This window comes from Mustela erminea, chromosome 1 (genome assembly GCF_009829155.1).
Source record: "Mustela erminea isolate mMusErm1 chromosome 1, mMusErm1.Pri, whole genome shotgun sequence".
Taxonomy (NCBI): domain Eukaryota; kingdom Metazoa; phylum Chordata; class Mammalia; order Carnivora; family Mustelidae; genus Mustela; species Mustela erminea.
Genome location: NC_045614.1, coordinates 175,777,472 through 175,789,787, shown reverse-complemented (window position 1 = coordinate 175,789,787; position 12,316 = coordinate 175,777,472). Strand labels below are relative to the sequence as shown.

Sequence of the window (12,316 nt, the reverse complement as noted above, 5' to 3'; positions counted from 1 at the left end):
ACCAAAATCCGCGAGCTAGGTATGCTCATTACTGGGATGTTATTGCTTCTGTCCTTTCAGTGGACATGGCCAGGAAATGTAGGCATGGACACTCATCCATGCATCAGCACACATCTATACTTCTTTATCTATCTGTCTTCCTATCTATCTACCTACCTATCCATCTATTCATGAGAAACATAATTACTAACTAGACTACAGCTTTTATGTTCATTTCTTTTTGTATTTAGGTTTCCAGTCAAGCTACTGTTTTCCAAAGTAAACAGTTATTTATTTTCTTCCCCACCTACTTCAATATGGCTTTGTTTTTATTTTTTAATTTAATTAGGTTTATTTTTTAGTATTCATATTCTGTTTTTATTCCCCCCATATCCTGATTGGTTTTGTTTATTTGGAAAGATAGAGAGAATTATTAAATACATTACTATGGTTCTAAGATTCAAAGCTGTACAAAATGATATACTCAGAGAAATGCTACTTCCTCCTCATTGCTATTACCTTGATCCTATCTCTTTTTTTAAAAAATATTTTTCATACAACTTCTAATAGCATGTGCATATAGAAATCACCTGAAATGTCCATTGCTTTAAAGAAAATTTACAATTGAATTCTTACATAAAATATATTATACACATACGTACACTTATAGAGCTAGAGCTCCTATACATTTATTTCATCTCAACTTCATCACAGTTTGTACTTTTGTGTTTTCAAATGAACAAGCTGGTCACAATAGTTGATAACAGAAAGTCTGAGTCTGTTTTACTTAAACAATCTAGGGCTTGGTAAAAACAAACCCAAAGCTACAGTAGAAGTATATCTTAAATGTTTCATAAGACATATTTATCCTTACAATATTTTGTTGCTTATCTGAAATTCAAATTTAACTAGGTGTTCTGGCTTTTATGTGATAGCCCTATCTAAGCAGGATAGAACTGGATCAGATCATAAGGTGACATTTCACGTACACCTAAAGGTACAGAGTAAGAGTCAAAGGTTCTACACAACCAGGGATCTTGATTACATTCTAATGAATATATGCATGGAAGTTGTTTTCTTTTATTGCTATAAACTCATAAATATCTTAAAATTTCAACATAGTTTCTGGCAAAGCCTATGATGATCCAAGAAGCAAGATGAAGCCTCCCTGAACGGCTCCTATCACCGCTCATATGCTTTTTAGTAAGACTGGGTTCAAAGATCAGGAACAATTACGTGAGGCAGTGCAGAAGCTGCTTTTGTTACCTACAGAATCATAACTGTAATTCTAGATGTTTTTGTCCTTCCATGATAGGAATCAGGTTTGGAATTAGGGGGAAAGAAAAGCAGTGCTTAACACTGGTGAACAGGAGTGTTTCTGATCCCAGTCCCTTTCCTCTGTAGAGAAAGGGGTAGAATCAGAAAAACCTTGCTTAGTTGGCTATTTAAACTGAAATTTAGAAAAAGAATGAGCAGAATCCAGGCACGTGTTCTTAAAAGAGTTTTTCTTTGATTTTCGTTTTCCATTTGGAATTTTTTCAGTGATTGTTTTAGTATTCATTCAGAATCATATACAGAGAAAAAAATAGAATTATCTACCGTTGAGAAAGGGAGAGAATAGCTGCAGCAATGGTATTACAATAGTGGTATGAGTAAAAGTCTAGATTAGGGTGATTTTCAGAGGGCCACAAAAGTTACTATCTTTTGTAGTCATCCCTCAATTATATTTTGCCACTGGAGCTTGTGTTACAGTACAAGTGGAAAAATATTACTAAGTGCATGCATTTCTTATCCTAGTTTATGAAAGATCATCAGTGTTTTCAAATCCTGGATAAGTAAAAGTAAATTATTTAACCAAATTGCGTAGGGAAATGGCAAAGAAAAAAGAAACATAATTATGTTTAATGTATTCCCCAAGGTAAAGCATAGTAATTTGTTTCAGTACTTGTAGTACATAAGGGTATTTCTAATAGGTTTTCTTACAGATATTTATCTGCCAATCTCTAACTCATTAACATTGGTTATTAATATTTGATTTGGAAGCAAAATCTTGAATCTGTAATACAATTTAAACTGGATATTAGCCAGTATTTATACATTTTACAAAGTATCAGCTATATGTAAAAGGACAATACATACAGCACTATGCAAGTTGAACCAGGCTAAAGGGTCTGTCTTACTAACAATGGGGAAAACGATAGTGCATAATCCCATAATTTTCAAAAATGCTCATCAAAACATTAAAATTTTTCTCAAGAAATAGTAAAACTGTTATTTATGTTCTACACTGTAAAACAGTGAAAACATTAAGAATTAATGTGTTTTTATTTCCCTGTAAAAACATGTCAGGAATTTGAACATCACAGTTGCCTTCTTTTCATTTTGATATGGAGGAAGTATCTTTTCTATGCCTTGGAAAACAGCCTTCCCCCATCTAAGTTTTCATAAACTTCCAGAATTTCTCCTTTCTACTTTTAATGTCATGAAATATCTCCAAAATTCCTTTAAAGGTGAAGTTTTTGGCCAGGGTCAGTTCCTCTGAGACAGTTTGATCTTTTTCATCACAAACATTTCCCTCATACTGATCACTGATCATCACACTGATGGTTTTGCCTCACTAAATTCTTCTAGAGGTTTCCTCAAGCTTTTCTAGAATTTCATTTACACAAGATTCTAACTCTATTTCCAGTGTCACTACTTTTTGTGTTTTTACTGCATTTTTATCTTTTGATTTTCTATCTCTGTAAATTGTCATCTGAGTTTATCAAGGAAAACAAAGAGGCCATGTGACTAGTTTTGCCTTCTGTGTGTGAACTGAAAAACACACACACTAGTGACCAATCACTGACAGACCCTGAAAGAAGTGATGTCATTGGTCACTGATTCTGATGTGCACCAATTATTTCCATAAAGACTTGTGAGCTGAAGAGATAGGAGTGAAGTTTGTACTTTATTTGATGACTTGCAGTTAATATACTGTAGCAACTGAAATTTGAATCATGTTTTCAAGGGGCTGGAGTTAGTTAACTCAAGTGAGGTGAATGAAATTTGTTCATCTCAAACCTGGAAAGCTAGGAGTCTGAGGCTGGTGGTCAAATTTAGCTGGCAGTGAATGCTACCCTCATTGACAGATCAGGTGGCTCAGCTGAGTTAACAACAAAAGGCTATCTTAGAAAGGACTTGGCTTTGCCATAAGCCTCAAAAGCACCCCCAAACACACACCACTACCCAAACAACAACAAAATATAAGTAAAAATAGCATGCTTATCATGTAAACACATTTTCAAGACCAGTGCCCTTGTTGCTCCGACCATATAGGCACACATAATCTTCTCATTTACAGAAATTCCAGTATATCTGATGTTATTAGTGATGAAGCCCAATATAGAAAATGTTACTTTAAAAAGAACAGCATTCAACCGGAACTTTGAGTTCATTAGTCCTCAGTAATCATCAGCCAAACAGTGCATCTACTTTCTCTCCACAAAACTGTTGATCGATGAGTCTGCCAGTTCATGCCCCTTATTATTGTCATTATCCATAATTACTGAACTTGGCACAATATCTAATTCCATCATAACATATTTCACTTTGGTCCTATAGAAATAACACCCGTTCCTCCAAATCAGAATTCTTTCTTATCTTTCTAAGTTCTTATGCTCTGCCACATGGGTTCTCTGTTCTAAAGTACTAAGGGATTTGCCAAATTGTGTATGTTGTGTTCACATTATATACAACCACAGTTATGTGCACTTCTTCTATCAGTTCATTCTCCTTCCATGAAGAAAAGAACAAATAACTTAAAAAATGAATAAATATGTATACATATTTATATGTAAAATAATTTTTTAATATTTATTATATATAAATATATATTTAATATATTATTATATAAATTATATATAAATATATAATATTATTATATTCTGAAAACTTGTAACAGATTTACAAAGCCTGAAAGAAAGTCCTTAGCAAAAAACACAAGTTTTAATGGAGGAAAGCTAAAAGACACCTTTTCCCAAAACCATGGGTCCTTTCATTTTTGTTGTTGTTGTTTTTTTTCATAAAAACAAGAAAGCATGTTTTGTCTTGAGGCAGATACTAAAACTTTGTGGTTATGATCTATAAGAAAAGAAAACCCTAAAAAACGTATTCTCAGTAGTCAGGAGCTAGTGTTAAATTCCTTTATCTGACATTAACGGAGTTCAAAGATTGTTGTAAATGTCAGTAATCAAACCTACAAAGGATGTCTCTGAGGATGGGATTAGGAAGCAAACACATCCTGAAGCCAACTGTTAACCTCAAATTATCTTTCTGTACTCCAGCAAAACATCAAGGAGATTAGAATCAAGGAAAAACCACACTAATTGATACTTACTAATAAAGGTCAGCCACAAGAAGTAATTAGACCTCTGTGAAAGCCCAGGGGGCTTGATCCTCTGCTTGTGTTGTAGTTTCTTCAGCTAGAAGTTTTTAGAAGACACTGCCTCACTGTGAGTGATGGGCATCCACAGGCTGTTAAAACATGAAAGTGTTGAAGATTAGCAAAGACAGGCATTAGGTTATGGAACTGGGAGAGAAACAAATAGGACATAAGAGGAAAGAATCAGCAAGTGCAGCAGAGTATCACTTTGAAGCTAAGAGCAAGTGAGGAGTTAAATCTCAATGTCACAGTCAGATGGGAACAGGCAAAATTTTAGAATCAAATAAGTCATCTCAAGTGAAGAATTTTCAGTTAAAATGCTGAGACATGTAATCACGGGATTTGTAAGAGAACCATCTGACCAAAGTTTGGGTATTAAGCCACAAGACCGAGCTAGCGTTAGATGTCCAGAGCATGTATTTTCCCACAGCACGTCTCTTCTAAAGACCTACAATTCATACTTTTCACCTTTCTTTCTTTTCCCTCAAATTAAAAGCATGCTATAAAATACAGCATATAAAATAAAACTGTGCTCTGATCACCAAATGCTTTGGAACACTCTGTCCTTGGGCAGTGCAATATTTGATTTCCAAAGACAATGCCGCCAGAGTTCAGAGGCTCTGTGGTGGATATTTGGTTATGAAAATTATTCAGTTTCCTAACATTCTTGGGTATTTAGAGTTTAATAAGGCCTACATAGTTTACTCTACTTGGCCGTAGTGAAATTTCTATTTCACTCAAGTAAGATAGATTACCCATCTTTCAATCCTTCATTCAAAGATAATTATTGATGACCTACAATGTGGCAAGAACTTTATTTTGTTTATTAAAAATACAAATATAAATTAGAGTCCTACTTTTTTTTTTAAGATTTTATTTATTTATTTAACAGACAGATCACAAGTAGGCAGAGAGGCAGACAGAGAGAGAAGAAGGGAAACAGTCTTGCTGCTGAGCAGAGAGCCCGATGCAGGGCTTGATCCCGGGACTCCGGGATCATGATCCTGGGATCATGACCTGACCTGAGCCGAAGGCTGAAGCTTTAACCTACTGAGCCACCCAGGTGCCCCAAAAGAGTTCCTATTATTTTTTTTTAAAGATTTTATTTATTTATTTGACAGACAGAGATCACAAGTAGGCAGAGAGGAAGGCAGAGAGAGAGGGAAGCAGGCTCCTACTGAGCAGAGGGCCCGATGTAGGACTCGATCCCAGGACTCTGGGATCATGACCGGAGCCAAAGGCAGAGGCTTTAACCCACTGAGCCACCCAGGTGCCCCGAGAGTTCCTGCTTTTAAGAGCTTAGATTCCAGGGAATCTTAGAAGATGTGGGGAGATGAAAGCTGAAGATTCTAAATCTACTTTTGAGTATATTAAGGTATAGACTCAAACATTTATTGTCTTTCTAGAGAGGTAACTCCAGTAGTGGTTGGTAAATACCCTCAGCTTCATATGGGCAAAAACTTTTTTCAAATCATGTCAATTAGCACATAATATTATTAAATATGGGGGTAAAAGATGATGGTGTTCAGAATATTGTAGATTGTACAAAATTGTCTGGGGTAGATAACTGATCTTCACAATTGCAGTATATGGTAATAATATTATGTAATATCAGGGTTGGCATCATTTTTTATATTTATTTTTTGTATTTTATTATGTGTATATTTATATTACTATATTTACATGTATTATATTTTGTAATATAAAATATTACATTAGATTCATATTTCTTGTAGTCTATCTACTTAGTGGATATAAGTTTTCTGATGTCATATAGAAGGTAGTCATTTTTTTCAGTTTTATTCTTTGCTGTATTTCTTTTTTTTTTTTTAAATTTTATTTATTTATTGGAGAGAGCATGAGAGAGAGAGCACGAGTGTGGGGTAGAAAGGGGCAACGTGAGAGGGAGAAGCAGGCAGCCCAATGCGGGGCTCCATCCCAGGATCCTGAGATCATGACCTGAGACGAAGGCAGAGGCTTAACCGACTGAGCCACCCAGGTGCCCCCAAATGCTGTATTTCTAATACTTGCAACACAACATAATAGATGCACGATAAGTATTTCTTGACTCTTGTTTCATGTAATAGCAGGAATAGGGGTTTATTATCGGATTTTTCTTACCCTCTACCTGACAGTGCTATATTCAGAGAGGTGCATCTTTGAAGGGTAACATCAGAACTACTGTCTATGATTTGACACCACTTATTTTATTAGCCCATGGAAAATTATCATATCTAATAGCCATGTGGGATATAAGCATGAAGGGAAAGACACCATTTTGTGGAGAGGTTAAGATTTTACATAGTAAAATTTTACTGTGTTATTGCTTGGTAATGGCAGTTATCCTATCCAAAAGAGTTTTTGCAATGAGAGACATGTGCATAAGATTGACATGCATTAAATACTGAAACAGGTAGACAAAAGTTATCCAAGCATCTATCAATGTTCTGATTAAATCAAAGATAATGTCAGGGTACTGTTATTACGGTAATCTCCTTTTCTAAAAGATTTTATTTATTTGTGAGAGAGAGAACTTGAGTGGGGGAAGGTATAACCGTCTATGAGAACAACGTATTGCTTAAAATATAACCTATGAGAAATTATACTAGTCACTAAGCATGCTTAAATATAGTCTTAAGAAAAACATGTACTGGCAACACCTCAGCGGGGGGGGGGGGGGGGAGACAGGGACGATATGCATCCTTGAAGGCCAGCAGCTGGGAACACCTGGTTCCCTCAGGATGGAATGTGGCCTGCTTCATTTTTCTGTTATCTCCTCTTCCCCGAGAGCAACCGCAGTTAGTCAGACAATCCTTTAGTTTGGGATTGCTCACTATAGGTCATGTGTTATGTAACCTGACATATTTTGCCTTTCTTCTTACGTATCTCAAGACTCATGGTCAATGTGTAATCTACTTCAGCTTTGTTGATTGTTACTCACTTTCTAATAAATATGAGACTGAGAAGTTGTGAGTGGCGACAGGCCTTTCTACTGCTCTCCCCCACCCCCCACCTCCCTCTCCACTCCTGTTCTCTTGCAGCTGACTTGTTTGTGCTTCATTCTTCTTCCATGTGCCCTTGGGAGGCGGCAGAAGGGACAGAGGGAGAAGCAGAGTCTCCGTTGTACAGGACTGATGCTGGGTTTGATCCTAGAGCCCTGGAATCATGGCCTGAGCTGACCTAGCCACCCTGCTCCCCCCCCAATCTCCTTTCATGGAAGAGAAAGCCTGCTTTGTTATTAAAGCAATTGTTGGGTAACAACACTTGACTGGAATTTTGAAATCTTGTTTACTTTGAATTGATTCTGTCTAGTCATTTTCTATTATAGTTTTATAATGTTTTAAAAATAATGATACAAAGTTTTTAAAAATATTTATGTTTTAAAAAGTTGATTTAGTCAAAACTAAACAGTCTGAAAGGAACTACTTACATGTGGTTAAAGTTGTAAGATGGTATGAAATGAGACTGAAATTGGTCACCTGGGTGGCTCAGTGGGTAAAAGCCTCTGCCTTCTGCTCTGGTTGTGATCCCAGGGTCCTGGGATTGAACCCCGAGTCAGGCTTTCTGCTCCACAGGGAGCTGGCCTCCCAGTCACTCTGCCTGCCTCTCTGCCTACTTGTGATCTCTGTCTGTCAAATAAATAAATAAAAATCTTAAAAAAAAAAAGAAAAGGAAAGGAAAAGAAAAAAGACTGAAATTTAGAAAACACTAAATAAAGTCCAAGGAAATAAATAAATACTGGCTCATTATTGGCTTGAAGCATAATGGAGATGTCAAGACTAGAATTTCCCTTGATGTTAGGATCAAGGTCTTCATAATGGTGTATAAAGACCACAAAGAGATTGTCTTAGAAGGAATTTCTAATTCCCCTTCCCCAATCTCTGCAGCTCACATGGCTTGCCCAAACAACAAGTTTATTGTTTTCACCTTTCTTAAGATTTTCTTATCTTGATTGCCTGTCTGGTCTGACCTGTGACCATTGTGATTGTCAACTGATTTTTATCATTTTATCCTATGATTCTGACTCTGAGACCAATACACAATCATTTCTGAACTCCAGCTTTACTGTAATTTTTCTACATCTTTGAAATGGCTTGAGTTAATTCTCTCCCAAGGCTAATACAGGTCTTGTATTTTCAAACATACTACATTCTCCCTAGGTGGAGCTCATCACTCTACCTTGATAAAGTTGGAACCAAGGGGACAATTCTAACTATTATGTTGTATAGTTCTACTCAGAAATCAATTTACCCTGACAATAATGAAATCTAAATATCACCAGTAAAGACAGCTTTCAAAGCCATGTACCTAATTGTTTTCTAGAATTTTGTTTTCTTTTCTAATAAGAGAACAAGCAACATTATATAAAATTCAGGCCACATAAAATGTGGCTTGATTCCAGCTTTAACTATAATAATAAGAATGATTTAGGTGTTCCTGACACTGATGTATAATGTCACCTATACTTCAAATAATTAAATGAGCATATAAATATAAATTTAAAAAAGAATGATTCAGGCATTTCAGTAAAATAATGAAACATTTGTAAAGAAATTATGGGAAAAGTTACAGCTTGGACACTGAGGATTGAAGGTACCTACCCTATCACAAAGCATATTTTCTATATTAACATGACTTTATTATTCCATTGCATTCACTAGCATAATTTTACTATTCTATAAGACTCTTATCCAGGCAAATATACTTATTCTTTATTAGAGGAACTTCATGAAAGACCCATAAGTGCTTCAATGTAAACCATCAATAATTTTTATCATTAAACTTCTTGGAACCCTTAGCCCAAAAAACATTGCTTTGTTGTTACTACCAATTCTAGTCTGATATATCCTGATTCTTACCCAGTCCTAATCAATCCCCCTCACTCTTCACATTGAAATACTACCTTAAATCAAACTTCAAATACTAGTAAAATAGAATCTTGCCTACCCTCTTAGGACATTTGCAAAGTTCTTTTGAGGTGGTTTTCTCCCTTACAGTGGTAGGCAATGAACTCAAAATATTTTTTTTTCCAAAATCTGTCTTATGAACACTTAAAAGCTCTTTTATATATTCACATACCTACAAAGAATCCTTTTAGCTATAAATTTCTCTAAGTTATGATCATACCAATGATTAAGAGGATATAATTTGCATATAAATATGCAATCTGTGTGTGTGTGTGTGTGTGTGTGTGTGTGTGTGTGTGTGTGTATGTATATAGATAGATAGATTTGTCCAACCTGGCATCATGGTTACTTTCATTGGTTTTTTTTTCATCATCCTTTGGACGGTAGAAATCAAAATTTTAACATTCAGGCACTGAAACTGAATTTTCTAAAATTTTTAAAGTTCCTTCTGAAAATATGTGGTCTTTTTAAAGTAACATTTGGTTATTTTCTATGGGAAACAAATGGACCAGAGTGAATTTTTGGAATTGATTAAATGTGATTATAAGTAGTATTTCTTTTTTTTTTTTTCCATCAGATTCCAATAAGAATCTTAAATGACTGAATTTTAATTCCAGGGATAAGGGATACAGAAGATCACGTAAAAGATTCTCTGGTCCCCATTTTCAATTTATTCAATTAGTTTCTAAATATTTGTGATTCTCCCTCCTTATTTTCCCTATCAAATGCAATGCTAGTTGCAATGACAATGGCTCAAGTTTACATAAAAGGAAGAGGAGACAAGATGATGACACTACAAAAATAATTATTATTTGAAAATAATTCACTCATCTTAATTGCCATAGAGCCAGAGCAGAAATCTTCCACCCCATTTCAGTTCTGATGCCAAAATATCCTGCTGCTTCTTTCTCCACTCTTATTACCCTGATGTTCATTTAAACCCATTTCATTTTTGCAACTGTGTGTTTGATAATTATGTGAAGAGGTAAGAAAGCCAATGCATGAAAATTGAGGACCCTGCATTTAAATACATTACCTTGCACTCCTTGGAGTTGCATACAAGAGTAATAAGCTTGGTAATAGTTCGTATTTGTGGTATTTGTTTTCAAGATTGGACATAATATATTACCGGAGAGGTAGAAAGAAAAGACTAATAAAGAGTAAGGATCAATTTGTCAGAGAAAATGAGGAATGTGAAGAATCTCAGGTTATGTCAAGAGACATGTCCTGAATCTTCTATCAGCAGCTCTTTATGAGTTAACCATTTACTTTTGACCTTTCCTGAAAAGAGAAATACAATCTTTGCTTAAAGAAATGTGGAGATGGGGATCCTCCTGGCTGACCAACATGCACAGCTGGGCAAGCACAGCCTGACCTTATCCACCTGAGAGCTGCTTTAAATGTGATTGCATAGAATGGGCGTCATTAGTTTCGGAACACATAACACAGGGATCAAACACAGCATCCAGCCACATAAAGACACTGACCCTGCTGACGGTCCATGAGACTATTCTTGAGTGCTCCGAGTTTAGCAATGCAGAAGTGTTCTAAGTCATGCAGGTGCAACTTGGTCAGTCTCATCATCACCCTGTCATGTATGCCCCAGTCTGACTTGCAGGAGATGTCCCTTTCTTCAGTCTTGAAAGATGTTCTTGACAACCTGGACAGCGACCTGAAGAAATCTGAATACTTCTGTTTCCTCTGGTTCCTGCACAGGGAAAACATCAGTGTCATCTACTGGGACCACTCTAAAAAGCCCCCCTCCTCTTCAGCCAACTGGTTTGGGGGCTACGCTATCAAATTTTATTTACTGGAGTTCTTGCTCTGGATCAGTTCCTTCCTGCCAGGCCTTTGATGGATGGATCAATTGCTTCTTCTTCTAGCTCCAGTTAATTGGAAGGAGAGTAGCAAACTCAGCCACAAAACCTTCACCTCTTGTGCTGCCTCAAGCAGCCCATCCAGGATAGGGTCATCCCCAGAGAGAAGACCAAGGAGGTACTGCTAGAACTGAAGGTCATACTGGAGACCCACCCCAGGATGGTGGCCACTACCCCATGGAGATGTTTCATCTCCCTGATGACATCTTTCTGAGTTCCTGCTTCCAGAAGAACAACTGCTACAGGAAAATTATTATTTACAGGCCCATTGGCAAGGAAGTGCCACAGCTGGACTACAGGCTGGCCTGGGTGACCATCATGAAGTTGGTGAGGGGTAGGCCCCATTGGGACAAGGCCTGGAACTCTTCCTGGAAAAACATAGAAAATGTATCCATTGTTTTTGAAGTTCTGTGCCATCTGAGAAAAGCTGGACCCCACTGGGATGTTCCTGAATGTTATCTGGATGTGTTCTACTGAAGCAGAAACCAAAAATAAATTAAGCCTACCCACTCTTCCCCCAGGCCCCACTCCAATTAGATTGAAGGCTTGATGTCCCACTGGCTTGATGGGTAATATTACCTCTTTCTATGGGCCTTCTGCCACAACTCTCACAGCTGCTCCTACCCACAGCAGTGAGCCTGGATCTGGACAACTCTCCCTGTTCTCCTACTTCCTTTCTCCTCACAACAACCCCATGCAAGAGCACCCAAACCCTATTTATATCTCCATGTGGCAGCTCCTTTTTCTGAACCTATAATCACTACATTTTGTTTTCCCAAGAAATAGAGAAACCCCCAAATGTTATGTTTCTTTAAGAGGCCAGGGATTTGGTCATTCACAGGTTCACCTTGCCAGTTAGATGCCTGTGGCCCTGGGGCGCCATAAACGGGTTTGGGGCACAGTAGTCATTTATAAAGTGCTCTGCCTCCTTTCACCCTTGAGAGTTTTTCAAATGTTCCGGTGAGTACACATCTGCCCTGGGGCCACCCTTTTCCAGTTTCTACCTATTGACTTGACCTCTTATAGCCTGACGTTCAAATATGTCTATTTCAGGGGATGTTTGAGGAGAAGGACCCTCCTTGCTTTCTTTTAAATAAAGACCAAGAATTGAAAAAAATAACTTTTATTAT

General features: G+C 36.9%; 1 pseudogene; it reads left to right on the top strand.

The window, feature by feature from the left end:
* LOC116591688 overlaps positions 1-11,736 on the top strand; it is a 72,196-nt pseudogene extending 60,460 nt beyond the window's left edge.
* Positions 11,737-12,316: the final 580 nt, after the last annotated feature.